The sequence below is a fragment of the Taudactylus pleione genome, unplaced genomic scaffold, assembly GCF_031769625.1.
Source record: "Taudactylus pleione unplaced genomic scaffold, aTauple2 ptg000161l, whole genome shotgun sequence".
In the NCBI taxonomy this organism is placed as follows: domain Eukaryota; kingdom Metazoa; phylum Chordata; class Amphibia; order Anura; family Myobatrachidae; genus Taudactylus; species Taudactylus pleione.
In genome coordinates this window covers 1,188,726-1,201,941 of record NW_028284563.1, presented here as the reverse complement: position 1 = coordinate 1,201,941, position 13,216 = coordinate 1,188,726, and the positions used below count along the sequence as shown (strand labels likewise).

The 13,216-nt window shown below is 44.4% G+C and overlaps 1 protein-coding gene across 1 annotated transcript in view; it reads left to right on the top strand.

Annotated features, from left to right (window-relative positions):
* Positions 1-13,216, top strand: part of ATP10B (ATPase phospholipid transporting 10B (putative)) — a 398,242-nt gene that overhangs the window by 265,516 nt on the left and 119,510 nt on the right. The gene's annotated exons all lie outside the window — the stretch shown is intronic.

Sequence of the window (13,216 nt, the reverse complement as noted above, 5' to 3'; positions counted from 1 at the left end):
TGGCTGCCGCGGCCATTTACCTGCATTCTGCGCTTGCCCAGTAGAATCCGGGCACGCTCTAGTGCCCAGAGTCTACGAAGGCTCCGGTGGCTGGTCAGTCAGCCAGCCACCAGGGAGAGAGGAGGGGGCCCCGCACGGTGAGTGCACACGGGCCCCCTCCTCTCTTAAAATACCCGTGATTAGGGGCAGGGGCGCATCTATAATGGGTACAGTGCAAACAGACCCCTGGGTCCAGGGGGGCCCACACCGCACACCCTGCACCCATAGTTTTTAAAACTTACCTCTCCGAAGTTCCGCATTGGCTTTAGCAGCGCTGCACAAAATGCCTCAAAAATGGCCACATGCGTTCTCCTGGCGTTTTGCGCAGTAGGGAAGTTGCTGGTAAAATGGCTCGGCTGCAATAGACCCTGGGCACATACTAGTCTACTGCTCCGGTCAGTGTACAGCCAGCCGCCGGGGAGAGAGGAGGGAGCCCGGACGGGGAAGGCACATGGGCCCCCCCTCCTCTCTTTAATACGCCCCTGGTTAGAGGGGGCTCATTTAAGATGCTAGAAAAAAGTAGAGTGCAGCAGATATTTAATGCATCGTTAAATCTATTGTAAAACTTATTGTTTAGTGGGTTTATGTTATGGGCTCAAGGGCAGACGTATTGGCCATCTGTGCAGGCTCTTTCTGTGACCTTTGCAATCGTGTTTTTTTGTTACTGTGTCAACGGCGAAAAACGTAAATACTTGTTTCAAAACACTGCATCCTATCACATTTGTACCTTACCCCTATTATCTAGTGGTTTTAAATAAGTAGATATGTATAATATATATAGCTCTTTATTGCTAGTGTGCTTTCCCACATATTCAGAGACTTTGATCCTTTCTCTCCACCCTTCCAGGACGTTGGTTTATTGAGTGCTGCAGTCTATAACTGCCACTCACTTAGTTGTTCAATAATCTCATGGTTTGAATTGTTACTGTTTGAACCTTTTTTTTATAATGTATTATTTGTTTATACCATTGTCATGCCATCGCTGAGGGGTCGTGACGGCCAGCATCGGGAAGTGCAGCACTGGAGTGTCCTACGGACGCACTGAGTGGCTGCACAGACTGCATGGTGCGTGTCTGGAGTGACCCAAAGGACCCTCTGGGCCGCACTGCTGCAGCAATAGTGGTAGTGGGGTGCCATTTCAAGCACCCTGCAGCCAGCGCTGTGTGTAGCAGCCCCGCTCACTCACCCCTATTTACGGCCCTGATCTAAAGTTCTATGCAAATACTGACCCATATTCTGAGTCATAAGCATTAATGCGACAGCTCCCACCTCCATGAGAACAGTCCATCATCACTAGTTATGGCATGTACACCTAACGCATGCTTGGTGTAGCAGATATGACTGAGAATGTTGTGCACCCTGCATATGTACAATTTTGAATAGGTTTCATCTTTTGACTGCACACCCGTAACATGCCCAAGGGACACTTCTCTTATGTGCAACCACCCCATGACTGCCCATGGCCACCCATTAGTAAGAAGAGATTGATATGCGTATGGTTCACTTCAGAATCATTCGGAGGTTCTGCAAGTTGCATATGTTGGCTGCAATTCATGTGCAGTTTGCTAAAAATCATGAGATGCAGGAGCATTGGGACTTGGTGCAACTCTGAATTGGGACCAAAGTGAGCAGAAAGGTTTTCTGAGAAACGTTTTACAATAGGTCATAAAATGATTAATAGCTAGGCATTCTTTTCTTTTAAGGAAGTAAAAAAAAAAAAGTTAAATTATCTTGCAAGAACTTTTTGCCGAGTAACATTCCCATTGCTGTTCTGCTTGCTACACTTATCATTCCATCTATGTCAAACTAGATGAGTGTTTATGTAGGGTCTCACCATTAACCTCCTAATCAAGTTTTCTGTAAGTGTTGAGAGCAGAGCCATATGAAATTATTATTAACATCATCATTGACACATCCAGCAAGATAGTATAATTTTATTTTCCATTTTGCTTAATTTAACTTCAACCAAGAGTAAAATGTTAGTTTTGGGTAATCCTTTATATACACAGTAAACATGCCATGTTAATCTGTGAGGAAGGGAATAAAAATTACAGAAACATGTCTGAATGTGTGCCCAACTTGTGTTAGGCACACACGTTCCCAAACACGGTCCTTAAGGCTCCCCAACAGTTCAGGTTTTAGAGAGATCCATGGTTGAGCACAGGTGACTGACTGAGGTACTGATTAAATTTGATAGGACCACCTGTGCTCAACCATGGATATCACCTGAACTGTTGGGGGGACCTTAGGAACCTTTGTGTTGGAGGACTGTGAATTATTTGGTGGATATTAAAATTGCAGGAATTGATGACATTGTTGCAAAACTCAAAGACACTGGCAAGAGTTTTCATCTAGATCAGATGGATTAGAATCCCAACAAGTAGATATTGAGCAGCCTATAACTACTTTGTGAGGTCTCCACGTATACTTGCCACATTTCCCAAAAAGGTCTATCCACTTACCAGTGGCCACAGATCACCAACTTCAGGTAGTAGGGGCTTATTGAGACAATGTATTGCCAAAGATATTTTAGGGTGGACAGAACACTGAAGGTAGTATGCAGCGCATGAGATGTAGAATGGCTAAAGCCACATACACACTACATGATATGTGTATGCGACTATATCGTACTCGGCAGGCCTGGCAGGTATGCACACTTGCCAATGCCGACCAGCGATGGACGACCACGGCAGGGCGGGGGGTATAGAGTGGGACCCATGCTACACGGCATCACTCATGATAACCCCAGATTGGGCTGCATCTACAGCTGACTGGGGTTATCGTAAACGGCCAGTGGGAGCGCGCATCGCTGGTCGTTTTTAGCATAAACAGCCGATATATTGAACGATAATGAGATCATTATCGCTCAATTATTCAAAATATGGCTAGTGTGTACGGAGCATAAGGCAAGTTAAGGATACTAGAGTGTGCAGTTAGGGATAACAATGGTCAAGGCTGGTGGCATACAAGGCAAGTTCTGGTGGCATACAAGGCAAGTTGAGCTACAATCCATGGTTAGGGCTGTCAGCAAAAAAAAAGAGAAATAAAAAACAAGTTGAGGTCAGGATGGAAGAAGGCAGTGAACTACAAGATCAATCCTGGTCAATAAATAAAGAGAGAATTCAGGCATGCAGGTAAGGCAACTAGGAAGCAGAAGCATTTAAAGAGAAATAGCTGTGAACTGCGGTCTGGAGAACAAGCCAGTTCCTAACATCAGAACAGTAGCACCTGAGAAGCAGCCTAGTGGAGGAGAGATGCTGTCTGTATCTCCTAGTAACAAGCAGTGCTTGCTAGATGAGTGGAGGTGAGGTGAGAAGAAATCTGGTAGCTATTGATCGGCAATGGTTGCATCTCGTCTCAGGTGCTGATCCTAAGAAAAATAGGCAGATAACATACTTTTAAATTACACATACTGGTGATTCACCTTTTCTTTTTTACTTATTGTTACAGTATGGTTATGACACAAAAGATGATGTGAGCTCGCTGTGTTCAAATAACAAAGGGGTTTAATATTCTGACTGTCTCACCTGTCTTATCCAGACAACCTGAATCTTGTGATATGAAGGATTTTTATTACACTTAAGTGTGTCCTACACCTGCCTGCAAGATAATGTTGATAGCACAACTGCAGAGGGGCCAGCCAATGTAAACATGCTTTGAAATCACAAAAAATAAATACTAGTTATAAGATCCAGTGTATCTTATATATTCAGATAGGAAAGGTAATGCATAAAATAGATAATGGACTTAACTCATACTGGCATGTACTTATATTCAATAAAGGAAGGTTATTCTTGTGTGTGTATACCTTTAACATTGTGACAATTTTATCATATTATATTCTATTAATGTTCTGTCTTTATGGTCTTAAGTGATTCACATGCTAGATATCTTGGTTACTAAAATACTGCATAACTCACATACAGACATTTGTTTGATTTACAACATTTCTGGTATATGTAAGATTTTATTGTAGTGGGTTATTATATAAGTTAGGAAGAACCTATAACATTTGGTCTTTAGAACAAAGGTAGATGTAATTAAACTGATAAGCTTATTGAGCAGTAAAGGTGCGTATCTACTTACAGACCTAGAAACGAGTGCACGATTGCAACATTGGAATCGTGCAGTCATTTCACAGTCTGTGATGTACCTTCACTGAACGTTCAGTGTAGGCACATCAATCAATACCCGAACATGGGCAACCTGACAGCATGTTCAGGTATAATAGATTTAAAAAACGACCAGCGGGCGTGCGCATCGCTGGTCATTTTTTACATTTACATGGCCGATTTGCGAACGATTAACAAGCTATTATCGTTCAATCAGCCTGTTTAATTGCTAAGTGGATACGCACCATAAAGACAATTAAATAATTAATTTATTGATTTTGGAGTTTACAGGATTTTTGTTCGACTCTGTACCCCAAAGTGATTCTGAAGTCTGACTTGGTTCAACTCGGAATCCCTAAATTCGGTTGTTGGTTCTCTGAGAACCGGACCCGCACATCTCTAATCACATCAATGTGATATATAGTAATGCCTTTTAGTCATTCATGTAAACTTACTTGTTTGGAGACTTGTACTGGAGTCCTCCAGTAAATGGCCCCTCCGCGATCCCGCGAAGTAGCGTGAATACAGACCTGTCGGGAGTATGATGTGTCTTCCCACTACGAATGTGACGGCGTCTGAGACCAGCAGGTCATGTCAGACCTGCTCTAAAGGATGCTGGTCTAAAGAAGGCGGAGCAAGCCCAGGTGTTGGGCGTAGCGCTAGGAAGTATTCATCTTCCTTGCTCTATTACTTTCGCAGTATCTGTATGCAGCAGAGGAATGGAAAACTGAGCTTTCCATTCTTCTATGAATCACTCTTCCCATACAATGGGCAGAAGAATGCCTTGTTTGATAATTCTTTTTTTTTTTTCTTTTTTTTTTCTTTCTTTCTGTCTTTTTTTTCCTCTTTCTTTCTGTCTTTTTTTTCCTCTTTCTTTCTGTCTTTCTTTCTTTCTGTCTTTCTTTCTTTCTCCTCTTTCTTTCTCCTCTTTCTTTCTCCTCTTTCTTTCTCCTCTTTCTTTCTCCTCTTTCTTTCTCTCCTCTTTCTTTCTCTCCCCTTTCTCTCTCTCCCCTTTCTCTCTCTCCCCTTTCTCTCTCTCCCCTTTCTCTCTCTCTCTCCCCTTTCTCTCTCTCTCTCCCCTTTCTCTCTCTCTCTCCCCTTTCTCTCTCTCTCCCCCCTTTCTCTCTCTCTCCCCCCTTTCTCTCTCTCTCCCCTTTCTCTCTCTCACTGCTCATTTGCTCATTATTTTAATGCAGAAGAGCAGTTGGCAACCTAAAACACATTAAAATAAAAGCATCATTACGCTTTTATTGCGTCTTGTGGGTCTAAGATGGGTGACGGTGGCAGGGAACCAGGAAACGGATAGTTATTTTTTATTCCTATAAATTTATCACAGGACACCAATTGGTAAAATATGAATGTGTCTTAAATCACTTTCCTTAGTCCATGAGACTAGTGACTTAGTTTACCCGAGTGTGCAATTCAGTGCCTCATGTGCTACAGTTCCAGAAAAGTGATCATCCCCAAGCAATGGTAAGTGTCTGTCTCTCATATTTCTCCATTTGTCTGTCATCTGCAGTGTAACACCCGCTGTTTTGTACTTCTGTATTATCATTACGTGCCAGTATGTTTTGTTTGCCAAGAATAAACTAACTGGGGATATGGGTGACAAAGCAGATTAATTGCATTGTTAAGCAATGACTTAATTTTCATGTGGCTTTCCTCTTAATTCCTACTACACTATGTAGACAAGTGATTGGACAACCCCATGCAAGCAAAACGCATACCATTTTACCCGAGTTCCAAATGGCCACTAAAGTGGCAGTTTCGACAAGAACACTTCATACAGAGGCCCATGCATTTGAAGTTCTACGGAAACAATGAATGTTTTTATTAGGGATGTGCGCCGGACCATTTTTGCCGGATTTGGTTCTAATTCGTCGTCCGGATTTGGATTTGCCAAACTGCGGCTTTGGATTTGGATTTTTTACAAAAATTTACAAAAAAAGCTAAAATCACATAAATTGTTTTTTTTTTCTTCCTAGAGTATTACTAACCTCGATAACATTAATTTCCAGTCATTTACAGTCAATTTAGACCACCTCACAGCTTATAATATTGTTTTCACCATTATTGGCCAAAAGTTGCAGTGAGCTGACTGGTTACTAAGCGACAGAGCAGCGGCGCAGCGACCACAGTTTAAAGCACTTCTATGAAACATTGCCACACAGCAGTGGCAGAAATGAAAGGTAGTGCAAGATGGATTGTCCTTGGGCCCTTCCACCCACCCAGTGGGGTACGGCCAGCAGAATCACATTACGCCATAAAGTAGTCTCTTATTTATGTTATGACACACAGTAGTGCCCCTTTTACACAATGCCCACTGTAGTGCCCCTTTTGCACAATACCCACAGTAGTGCCCCTTTTGCACAATGTCCACAGTAGTGCCCCTTTTGCACAATGCCCACAGTAGTGCCCCTTTTGCACAATGCCCACAGTAGTGCCCCTTTTGCACAATGCCCACAGTAGTGCCCCTTTTGCACAATGCCCACAGTAGTGCCCCTTTTGCACAATGCCCACAGTAGTGCCCCTTTTGCACAATGCCCACAGTAGTGCCCCTTTTGCACAATGCCCACAGTAGTGCCCCTTTTGCACAATGCCCACAGTAGTGCCCCTTTTGCACAATGCCCACAGTAGTGCCCCTTTTGCACAATGCCCACGGCAATAGTGCCCCTTTTACACAATGCCCACGGCAATAGTGCCCCTATTACACAATGCCCACGGCAATAGTGCCCCTATTACACAATGCCCACGGCAATAGTGCCTCTTACACAATGCCCCCAGTAGTGGTGCCCCCTATGCAGTGCCCTTAATAGTAAGTGGCATATTTACTAAAGTGCAGGTTTATACAAGTGGAGGTGTTGCCCATAGCAACCAATCAGATTCTAGATAGGTGCTAGATAAATAAGTAGCATCTGGTTGTTATGGGCAACATCTCCACTTCTATAAACCTGCAATTTAGTTAATATAACCCTAAATGTATACACCAGCGGATACTCTGATGGTCCCTTAACAGCCCAGAACTTTAACCAGTGGGTTGGTTTATTTAGCAGTAACTTGAATGTACATCCATACTCACGGCTGTACATTCAAGTCATGTAACGGACTCTGGGGGTCATTCAGACCCGCTCTCGAGCGCAGGACGCTCGCAAGCGGGTCGATGGTGCCCCACTGCGCAAGCGCACGATGGAGGGAGCTCCGTCGTGCGCATGCGCGAGACCTGGATAGCGACGGGCTCTCCGTTGCTCCGGGTCTCGCACCAAAGGGGGCGTGCTGTCGATGTTGATTGACAGCACGCCCCCTTTGGTGGGCGTGCCGGGGGCGTGGCTGCCAGACGGAGACGTTCCCATGGAAACGCCTACCGTCTGAAGCCGGCCCCACTGACATCAGTAGTGATGTCAGTGGGAGTGATTTTGGCTCTGATGGAGCCAAAATCACTCCAGGGCTTGCGGCAGCGAGACCCTACCGCAGGGTCTCCCTCACAAGCCCGATGGTCGCGATGGTCAAGACCATCGCGACCATCATCATAGACGCTCGCTATAGCTGTGGGTGGTCACCCACAGCTATGCGAGCGTCCATGAGGCCGCTCTATTTTCAGGGAGGAGGGCCCCGATTCAGAGCGAGCGTTCGGCTCTGAATCAGGCCCTCTGAGCATGGTGTGGAGCATACAGACCACCAGCTGGTGACTGTATGTTGGAAGCAGTGCAGGATGCAAGCATGTGGATGCGATGTATGTGCAGGGTCTCTCTGAGCTAAGTCATGCTTGCCGACATTCTGGCTGCCCCCTCCGAGGGGAAGCAGCCAAGTCGGCATAGCAGGGGGGTATGACCGGTATAGGGGACGCAGCTGGACATATTACCTGGCATTTGTGGGTGGGGCATGGTCACACGTTGCGTCATTTTGGCCCCGCCTCCGCTACACAATGCCGAGATTACTGGCATTGTGCAGCAGGTGGTGGGGTCATGATGACATAATTCAGCGTGAATGGCGTCATTGGCCACTCCCGTTGTGGGGTTTAAACTATCTATTGTATCGGTGGCGCAGTCAGGAGGGGTCGGCGGCCGTCGGGAGGATTGCCTGCCTCCCTGGGGGGCCGGGAGCGGCACCCAATTTTTGGGAGGCTCCCAGCCGAATCAGTAGGGTAGGCAAGTATGAGCTAAGTGGAAAATGTCCGTGATTAACTGCGGAACTCTGACAAGAAAGTGCAGCGAATGTGCAGAAGTACAGCCATCTTGGTTAGGTAATGAAGTCTGCCCAAAGGAGCCAATATAGAGACTGTGCAGATAGTGCTCTCCTGGCTTAATCAGATACCAGCCCCATTTTCAGTTATAGCTCTAAAGTGATCCATGGCTCCCTGGAAGCTCAGCTGCAAAAAAAAAAGGGTTCTTCCATCCTGGTCTGTCCCATGTCCATCACTGCCGTGGGAGCCGTTGAAGGTGGAACACCTGCTCCGGACCCACCCGAACATTGCAATTCAGAGTCAGATCCAAGACCAGCTCGAGGATTCCCGCGTGACTCTGATCTCAAAACGAGGCAAAACGCCATCCTCCCACTGTCTTATTCATGCGGGTTATGGATTATATAAAGGTCCCCACAATCTGCGCCATTTTCATTCCAGCTGTGGAGAGAGAAGCTAGCAGATGTAGTCAGTCACTGTTAGTCACTCAGTGTGTGTGTCCAGTCGGGGTCTTGGGCTGAAGGCTGCTGCTGTGTTGTCCATAAAGGGGCTTAGGCTGCAGTATATAAAGGGGGCTTCCTTCAGTGGGTGCTGCAGCTGCTGTGTCACTTGGCCTGTCAATTAACTATGGCTGCTGCTGTGTTGTTGTCCTGTCCATCAGGCTTGGGCTACAGTCCATAAAGGGGTGCTGTGTTGTCCAGGGGGGTGCACTGTCAATCAGGGGTGCTCTTCCCCAGTGTAAAAAAATATGTGTTTTTTTGTGTGTGTGCATTAGCAATTTAGTTGCACTGTTATTGTTTACAATTAGTGACACTGCCGGCCAGACCACTGTTTATCGTCCACGTATTTGTGACCCTGCACTGCAGGTGGTCTGTCCGCACTCGGCAGGGGTGCTTTGTTGCCCATCAAGAAGGGGTGCTGTCTGTGTTGTTCATCAAGGGGCTGCTGCCTCATTCAGCGGTGCTCTTCCCCAGTGTCAAAGAAAAATAAAAGTGCTTTTTTGTGCGTTAGCACCTTACCTGCGCTATTATTGTTTGGTGACACTGCCGGCCAGATTGCAGTTTATTGTCCACGTATTGTGACACTTTAAGTCATAGCGCAGTGTGTTATTCTTATTCAGAAAAAATCTTGTGACACTAAGTGGTAGTGCAGTCTAATATTCAAGTTTTCACTTCTTTCCTCAATCCTAAATAAATGATTAGTCTACATGCTGACTACAAGACCACAACAATGTGCTAAATAACATGCGTCATATATAAAACATGACATCACTGTAAGTGGCAGCGCAGTGTGTTATTCATTCTTATTCATTAAAAAATCCTGTGACACGAAGTGGTATCTCATTGTGGTGGTCTTATTCATAAATCTTGTGACACTAAGTGGTAGCATAGTGTTATTCTTTTCTTCATAAAAAATTGTGTGACACAAAGTGGCAGCGCAGTGTTATTCTTAAATAATCTTGTGACATTGTAAGTGGTAGCGCAGTGTGGTGTTGTTCATAAATCTTGTGACACTAAGTTGTAGCACAGTGTTATTCTTTTCTTTATTCATAATAAATCTTGTGGCACTGTAGGTCATTGATAACGCAGTGTAATATTTAAAATTGGTACAAATTGATATGTATGCTGTTCCTCACTTGTTTTGTGATTGTTGATATGGAGAATGATCAGTTGCGATGAGAGCAGGAACCACATACTAGTGCTGGAGCTGCTGCCAGTGCCACCAGTCATGACGATACTATTCCATCTACATCATCTACTAAAGTCTATGCCCAAGGGCATACAGGGCTTAAGTCAGGGCATCTAAAATCAAGAACCAATCTTTTACAGTGGTAAAGAATAAAACACCAAAGGGAAAGTTAGCTGCAGAAAGACATAAAATTGGCAATATGCCTATCACCACATGAAGTGGCAAGGAAAGGCTAAAGACATTACTGGTGTTTCTGCCTCTTATGATGATGTAAGCACAAGTGAACATGCTGACATAGAAATCGAGGATGCTTCTGTGGAAGTGCATCAGGATTAGCAGGATATTTGTGTAGCTGACGCTAATAAGGATGTTGTTGATGAGGATGTTGTGTAAATCAGGCACCAGTGGAAGAAACAGTTATTGCCCATGATAAGGAAAAGCCCATTGTCATGCCTGGGCACAAAACAAAAAAATTCACTTGTGTGGAATTATTTCTACCCAAATCCAGACAACAATTGTCAAGTCATCTGTACCCTTTGTAAAACCAGAGTAAGTAAAGGTAGGAACCTTAACCATCTAGGAATCTCCTACCTGTTACGTCATCTGCAGAGCATCCATCCATAAAGTTTTTGTGTCTTGTGTTTACTCATTTACATCACCAGTGGGTCTTTTGGGAAAGTTTAGTTTATTCCAGGTCAGATGCACTTACTGGAGAAACTGAAGAAGAAGCCATCGCTGCATCACGTGCCACTTGAACTGAAAATTTGCTTACCAACAGCTCTTTGCATCCCTTCAGATCTGTGTCCATTGGGAAGAAAGACACAACGTATGACTTAAACCTTATCTTAAATCTTGCTTTTGCTCTGTTCAGCTTGTCCACATATCTGTGGTTAAGTGGACAGTGGGTACAATGGCATTTTTTAGGTCACTAATTAAGTTTTTTTTAATGTCCCTATACAAGTTGGAAATTACTTTTCTAGTGAACTGGAATCTTGATGGAATTTGGTAGAGGGGACACAGGACCTCAATTACATGTCTAAAACCCACTGCATTATTGGCAGATATTGGACGCACATCTAATACCAGCATAGATGTTATGGCGTCAGTGATCCGCTATGCAGCTGGGTGACTGCTGTCATACTTGCTCCCCCTTGCAAAGGATTGTTTGACAGTCACTTGTTTTTTAAAGTACTACTAGTAGTCTTCCTGGTCCCCTTCTAGGATGAAAATCTACTCCCAGCAGCAGACATAGCGCTCAAGGAATCTTCTGAGGCAAGGACTGATGTGAATGATTTAAATATTTTTTGTAAATGCCTCCCCTCCCCTTCTCCCTCATAAATTTGCTTCAGAATCAAAAAAATGTAATTCAATTTACTACCAATCAACCCTTCCTGTCCCTGCCTTCAACTACATACATACTCCAACTCCCTCAGGCCTCTTGATTAATGAAAACATGCTTCCTTATGTGCCATGTTGGAAGTTGAACTGCCACGTGTTTTTGCCACCCACTGCTGCCGCTTAGCTTAGTCAGATCCAAAACCAAAATACGAGGAGATGCAGATCCAAAACCAAATCACAGGGGGTAGGCGCACATCCCTATATTCTGCTAGTGCTTATTGCAGTGATAAAAGATATCTATTATCACCACCATTTATCAATAAAATATAGCTGATAGATGTGCCTTTGTTAAAAATGGCTCACCATGCTTTGCATTGGTAAGCTATCGTTAAGGAAAACTGGGCAATCACATCACCATTGGCAGTTACCCGTGGCGTGCATTTACCCCTTAACAGATTGAAGGAAAAGAGCCCCACCTCTGGTGAAAAGACCCTGTATGACTTTTACATTAAATTTTACCATCTTAAGAAAGGAAAAACAATGATTATATTCAAATATTAGACATACTGTAACTGCTCTGCTACCAGATTTTCACATTGTAATTCATAAGCCCTCACACAGTGAGAAAACATATCCTTAAGGTCTTAAGATCTTTAATTTCAGATTGCCCTGAATGTATATAGAACAAAGATTAATTTTTAGATAGGCTTTATGCAAATTTCACAGAGCATTTTACAATTACATTCTATATTGTTTAAACTAATTCTAACATTTTGCACTAGCTTAATAAAAAGTTACCCTGTGTACTTGATTGTCCTGGGGTGTTGATATGTATGTGTATACACAGGGATTATGGGCAACATGGGCTCTATTGTGAGAAGGGCTGTGAGGGTGTGACCAGTGCTGTGTGGGTGTGGCCAGTGTCATGTAGGCGTGTACACCACCTACACGGTTAACCTCATTGTCTCTGTACATAAAATTAGAAGAATTGCATAATTTTCTGAGGACAATAGGAATACAAATGTAATACTTAGGATTGATGGGTGATCATGAGGCCAACTAGGTAGCTGGTCATCATCATGCGGGCACCAAGAGGAAGGGGGCAGGTACTGTTTACCATGGCCCTGGCTAGCTGGAGGGGCCCGGCGTGGTCCCAGGCCAGATGCTGCCACCCCTGTGCTGACATAGTGCTTTTCTTAAAATTATTTAAATTTGGGGTGGGGGCATGGCCACATCTCCCAGATTTTGTCATGCCCCCTCCCCAGTACTTGGGCCCGTTAGAGCTCTTGACAGCTCTGATGATGAGCCTATTTTTTATGTGGAGGGCTGATGAACCTGATGAAATGTGCCTCTTACCTCCCGTGCGATGTGCTGGCTCCCTTTGCGTTCTCCCGCAGTGCCATCTTACCAGTGATCACTTCAAAAAGTTGGCACATGCGCGGAACAGAGCAAAGGCTCTGACACAGTGCCAGCACCTTTGCTAGCTCTTATAAGATGCCATCTTTCTGAATACATCATAACATAGGGTCGTGCGAGGAGCATAGGGATCTGGCGCACCACACGGGAAACACAGTGATCAGTCCTGGCTTCAGACAGCACACTGCACACCCTGCACCTATGATTTACAGTCAGGTGCATAAATATTGGGACATTGACAGAATTTTCATATTTTGGCCTCTATTCACCACCACAATGGCTTTGAAATGAAACAAACAAGATGTGATTTAACTGCAGACTTTCAGATTTAATTTGAGTGTAATTACATCCAAATCAGGTGAACGGTGTAGGAATTACAACAGTTTCTATATGTGCCTCCCACTTTTTAAGGGGCCAAAAGTAATGGGACACACTATACAATCCT